Source organism: Palaemon carinicauda, chromosome 19, assembly GCF_036898095.1.
Source record: "Palaemon carinicauda isolate YSFRI2023 chromosome 19, ASM3689809v2, whole genome shotgun sequence".
Lineage (NCBI taxonomy): Eukaryota > Metazoa > Arthropoda > Malacostraca > Decapoda > Palaemonidae > Palaemon > Palaemon carinicauda.
This window is the reverse complement of record NC_090743.1, coordinates 1,527,535-1,533,534: the sequence shown is the minus strand read 5'-3', so window position 1 is coordinate 1,533,534 and position 6,000 is coordinate 1,527,535. Positions and strand designations below refer to the sequence as shown.

The window sequence follows — 6,000 nt, the reverse complement described above, 5'->3', positions numbered from 1 at the left end:
CCAACCCTAGATGAAAAAAGCAAGATGCTATAAGCCCAAGGGCTCGAGCAGGGAAACGTAGCCCAGTGAGGAAAGGAAACAAGGAAAAATAAAATCCTTTAAGAAAAGCAACACCACCAAAAAAAGTATTTCCTATATAGACTATAAAAACTTTAACAAAACAAGAGAAAGAGAAATAACACAGAATAGTGTGCCCGAGTGTACCCTCAAGCAAGACAACTCTAACCCAAGAGAGTGGAAGACTATGGTACAGAGGCTATGGCACTACCAAAGACCAGAGAACAATGGTTTGATTTTGGAGTGTCCTTCTCCTAGAACAGCTGCTTATCATAGCTGAAGAGTCTCTTCTACTCCTACCAAGAGGAAAGTAGCCACTGAACAATTACAGTGCAGTAGTTAACCCCTTGGATGAAGAGGAATTGTTTGGTAATGTCAGTGTTGTCAGGTGTATGAGGACACAGGAGAATTTGAAAGGAATAGGCCAACTATCCGGTGTGTGTAGGTAATGGAAAAGTAGACCGTAACCAGAGAGAAGGGTACAATGTAGTACTGTCTGTCGAGTCAAAGGACCCCATAACTCTCTAGCGTTAGTATTTGAACGGGTATCTGGTCCCCTAGCCAACCTACTATCTATAAAGTAGACTCTAGAGCCTTTGAATATATGGCCCCGAGACTATATAGTAAGCTCCCACGAGACATCGGAATGATTGAAGATATTAATGCTTTCAATGTCCTGGTTCTTTATTGCTCAGTCACTCCGCCAAATAAGTTTGCGGGCACTCTATTACTTTACAGGTAGGTGCAAAGCTTCTAAGGTTATTCTTATTATTGTTATTAAGCTTATTTTACCCGTACTATATATAAATTATTTATTAACTGTCCTAATTTTGGAGAGTAAACTGAATCCTTTCTTACTCTAAGCCCTTTGAGAGTGGCGATTAACAGTAAATGAGCAGTACGTGTCATTAAATGTATGCTCGGAACGAACAAGATAAAATGACAGTGGAGGTCCTGTAGAGAGTAGGGTTCCGCTGCTGAATAGATCCGGAAAAACAGCCGTCAAAGTAAAGTAAAGTAAAGGATTATAATGTTTAAGGAAGTAGGAACCATCGAACCATTTCATAGGGTACCGTGGAAATCTACCTGCCGTGACGTCATGAGCATCTCTATCGATATATATGATTAGAAAACGAAACGATACTAAAGGGGTGGCTAAAGTAATCACCAGGGATGAATAACATGTAGGAAACGTATAGGATGGCTAAACTAAATCCTGTGAGTGCTAAATATTTGACATCTAGTAAATATAAAGCTCGAGGACAATTCTTCTCTCCTTTTATTATCTGGTTGTATACCTGCTTTTGCTTCTCTCTGTTTTCTGTTCACCATGTCTAAGACCACCGAAGGTTAACCGAAAGGTTGTTTTCAGGTAAATTCTTCAGACAGGGGCTACATTTGAGTAATCGTAAGGTGTGGACGTTTTGACTCTTGATATATCTTGTCTTTTTCATCGTTATCACCATCTCCTCCTACGCCTATCGACGCAAAGGGCCTTGGTTAGATATCGCCAATCGTCTCTATCAACACTTCTCCGTTCATTATTTCATACTTCCCGCTTCATAATCTTCAGCTAGATAATCATATTTTTCATTGTCTAAATATTTCAAGATGTCGTATTTACTAATATATCATTCATACCTAACCATAATGATAAAAAAAAATAATGATAAAATAAAAGCGCTCGGCTCTTAAAACCCAGAATTGGAAGAAGAGTTCACGATCGTCGAAAATCATAAACATGAAGTCAGTGTTGCCAACTTAGCGCGAAATGCGCTAGTTCTAGTGCATTGGCATCACAAACAGCACTTAGATTTTGTATTTTTGCGCATAGCGCATTTTCTAGCGCAAATTTGATTGGTTCGGTACATTTTCTAGTGCATTTCTGAAATATATGTATGTATATATATATATATATATATATATATATATATATATATATATATATATATATATATATATATATATATATATATGGTGTCTGTAGGATAAGGTGCAATCAATTCTTTATAAGGAGGAGAAGTTGATAATTCCAATTGATCTTGTTCTGAACATCTCTCTCTCTCTCTCTCTCTCTCTCTCTCTCTCTCTCTCTCTCTCTCTCTCCTCTCTCTCTCTCTCTCTCTCTCTCTCTCTCTCTCTCTCTGCGTAGCAATTCTTCTATGAGGCAATAATTGTACCTTATTGCACTGTATGTCAGACGTATTATTCGTATAACAAACCCGTATCAAAATTAGCAATAATTGCAAATTGTTCCACTTGACTTTGTTGTTATTAATTCATCTTTTATGTGAAGTATATTATCATCAAAATTCATAAATAGGGAGAAAACAATTCTTCTTCGTCCAATGGGTTAACTACTGCACTGTAATTGTTCAGTGGTCACTTTCCCCTTTCTAAGGGTAGAAGAGACTCTTTACCTATGGTAAGTAGCTCTTCTAGGAGAAGAACACTCCAAAATCAAACCATTGTTCTCTAGTCTTATGTAGTGCCATAGCCTCTGTACCATGGTCTTCCACTGTCTTGGGTTAGAGTTCTCTTGCTTGAGGGTACGATCGGACACACTATTCTATCTTATTTCTCTTCCTCTTGCTTTGTTAAAGTTTATATAGTTTATATATGAGATATTTATTTTAATGTTGTTACTCTGCTTCAAATATTTTATTTTTCCTTGTTTCCTTTCCTCACTGGGCTATTTTTCCTCTTGGAACCCCTGGCCTTATAGCATCCTGCTTTTTCAACTAGGGTTGTAGCTTAGCAAGTAATAATAATGATAATAACTCCTACTAGAGAATTTCTAGCGCACCTCATACCTCAATCTAGCTCATATGTCTAACACAGTTGGCAACACTGCATGAAATGTCTAATGTAAACAAAACTACCGTCAGCTGATTCAGGCGGCTGCAGCTTTTTTCTTGATTAGTGGCTTAAAAATTAACATTTTTTATATAATAACGGTGAAAATTAGTGTTCATTCACATCTTCTCTACGTAGAAGTGCAGGTAGAGTAGTTTATTTTACTTTTTATCGCGATATTTCAGTTATTCCATCCTAAAACCAACGAGCTAGCCTTGGGCCCTATTCTTTGTGGTATTTTAATTCTTTTTATGCTAATTATATGTATATTTATGATTCTTATATAATCTAGGTGTAAATTAGTGTTCATTCACATCTTCTCTACGTAGAAGTGAAGGTAGAGTATTTTAATTTACTTTTTATCGCGATATTCCGTTTATTCCATCCCAAGACCAACGAGCTAGCCTTGGGCCCTGTTCTTTGTGGTATTTTAATTCTTTTTATGCTAATTATATGTATATTTATGATTCTTATATAATCTAGGTGTAAATTAGTGTTCATTCACATCTTCTTTACGTAAAAGTGAAGGCAAAGTAGTTTGTTTTTTTTTTACTTATCGCGATATTCCGTTTATTCCATCCAAAGACACACAGCTAGCATCCGCCTAATTCTTTGTGGTATGTTAATTCTTTTTATACTAATTATATGTATCTTTATGGTATATATTTTATCCTGGACGTGTCATTTTAAAGCTGTGGTTACTTAGAGTAAGCTAAGACAAATGCCGTAGTGAGTGCCCGTCACTATCCACCCCAAGGCTACTGTAGCCTTGACCTTATGACATTTAATATACTTAGTAGAAATTTTAGATCAAGATGAGCTTTTGAATCATGAATTTTAGAAGATATTTTAGTTTTAGTCTTGGCTGAATTAGCCTACGCAACGTATGTTTCATAAAAATGCCCTACCTGCATGTATTTTGGCTTAAGCTTTTTTCGGGGTGTATGTATGATAGCGGCCACCTGTTTGTATTATTGTGTCTAACTTAGAGTACGGTAGTGTTAAGTAAGTAGGTAAGGACACGGCTTGTATGTTAGGTTAGGGAGGAAAGGTTAGGTTAGTTGATGTCTATTTTTAATCAACGTGTGAGGAACTGGCCGCTGATATATAAGGGTTCCCTTTTTTCATTACAGTCATAGGTTAACAGTAGTTTTTTTTGTTGGTAATGGCTACATCTACAGTTTAGACTTGGTCAGGTTTTGGAAAATAAGAATATTCATCTATTATGAAAAAATTGGACCTTCACTTCTGGTTGAATTTATAGGGGTGTTTGTATGATAGCGGCCACCTGGGAGACTTTGCATTTCAGCGACCGATTCCTCCAGCGAGCATAAAATATGGACACCAACTAACCTAATTTTCCCCCCTAACCTAACCTACAAGCTGTGCCCATACCTACTTACCAAATAGGGGGCTAAAGCCTCCATGCGACCCCCCCTTACACTGCCATATTCTTAGTCAGCCGTCATCATACATACAGGTGGCCGCTATCATACGTTCACCCTACCACCTGTATGTATGACGAGGGTAACTAGTCTTTCATTGCAATTATAGGTTAACAATAGTCTCTTGTGTTTGTAGTGGGTACATTTACAGTTTAGACTAGCTCAGGATTTGGGAAATAAGAATATTTATTTACAGGACATTGAGTATTATAAATAAAAATGAAGCTTCACTTAGGGTAAATTTATAGGGGTTTATGTATAATAGCGGCCACCTGAGAGCCTTTGTATATCAGCTGCCAGTTCTTCCTGTGTGGATTGAAAATGGACATCAACTTACTTAGACTTTACCCCCTAACCTAACCTACAAGCCATATCCTTACTTAATTACCTAACGGGGGCTAAACTCCCCCAACACTGCCGTATTCTAAGGTAGCCGTAATCATACATACAGGTGGCCGCTATCATACATACACCCTGCCACCTGTATGTTTGATGACGGCTGGTTAAGGATACGGCAATGTAAGGGGATTGCAGGGGCCATAAGCCCCCGTCCTATTTGGTAAGTAGTTAATGGCACGGCTTTTAGGTTAGGTTAGGGGAGAAAGTTTAGTTTAGTTGGTGTCCATTTTCTATGCACTCGGGAGGAACTCGCCGCTGATATACAAAGGCCCCAATTTATATGTTGTTACAATAACCTCCCCAAAAATAAGGTATGTTGTGGTGTATTTTTTATTAGGTAATCTAAACAATTTTGAAGACTGTAGAGTAGAAAATTGTTTTTTTCAAGTTTTTTTTTTTTTTAAACTAAAAAGCCTTTTGTTCCGTAACTGGAATACAAACCTACGCTATTTGTTTAGGGGTATTACTTACTGCGAAGCTGAAATGATGAGCCATTAAAATTTAGCAAGGGTTAACTACCCACACCGCTACCGCTCCCACTCACACACCGGGGATTTAGCTCACTTTACTTCTGGCTCGGATGGAGACAGGATGTATCCGCTCTTCCTCTTCGCCTATTTTGGACTGCCATTAATTTTTGTCTTTTAACTTAGATTTTCATATATATATATATATATATATATATATATATATATATATATACAATATATATATATATATATATATATACTGTATATATATATATATATATATATATACATATATATATATATATATATATATATATATATATATATATATATATATATATATATATATATATATATATATGTATGAAAACATTCTTAATGTTTATGTATATATATATAACACTGTAAAGGAAACTTACAACATTTCTATATATATATACATAAACATTAAGAATGTTTTCATATATATATATATATATATATATATATATATATATATATATATATATATATATATATATATATATATATATATATGAAAACATTCTTAATGTTTATGTATATATATATAGAAATGTTGTAAGTTTCCTTTACAGTGTTAGCGCAAGGCCGGGGAACCTTCCCTTCCGACCTCTCCCCCCTTGTCCATCGGTCTTCCCGTCAGCGAATAACCTACCATTGACTCGGCCGCCGTCGCAGGAAAATCGTCATCGTTTGGACCCTCCTCATTCAACTGTTGTCTTCGCCTTTCCCTTTTCCTATGGGAAACATAT

The 6,000-nt window shown here is 36.1% G+C and overlaps 1 protein-coding gene across 2 annotated transcripts in view; it reads left to right on the top strand.

The window, feature by feature from the left end:
- The first annotated feature begins 2,930 nt into the window (after positions 1-2,930).
- LOC137658386 (zinc finger protein 260-like) overlaps positions 2,931-6,000 on the top strand; it is a 52,049-nt gene continuing 48,979 nt past the window's right edge. Inside the window, exon 1 of one of the 2 annotated variants that reach the window (XM_068393061.1) lies at positions 2,931-3,059. The gene's annotated coding sequence lies outside the window, so the exon portion shown is untranslated. Of the gene's footprint in view, positions 3,060-3,233; positions 3,251-6,000 lie in introns of those variants that run through there. The other variant, XM_068393062.1, reaches the window with a different exon arrangement.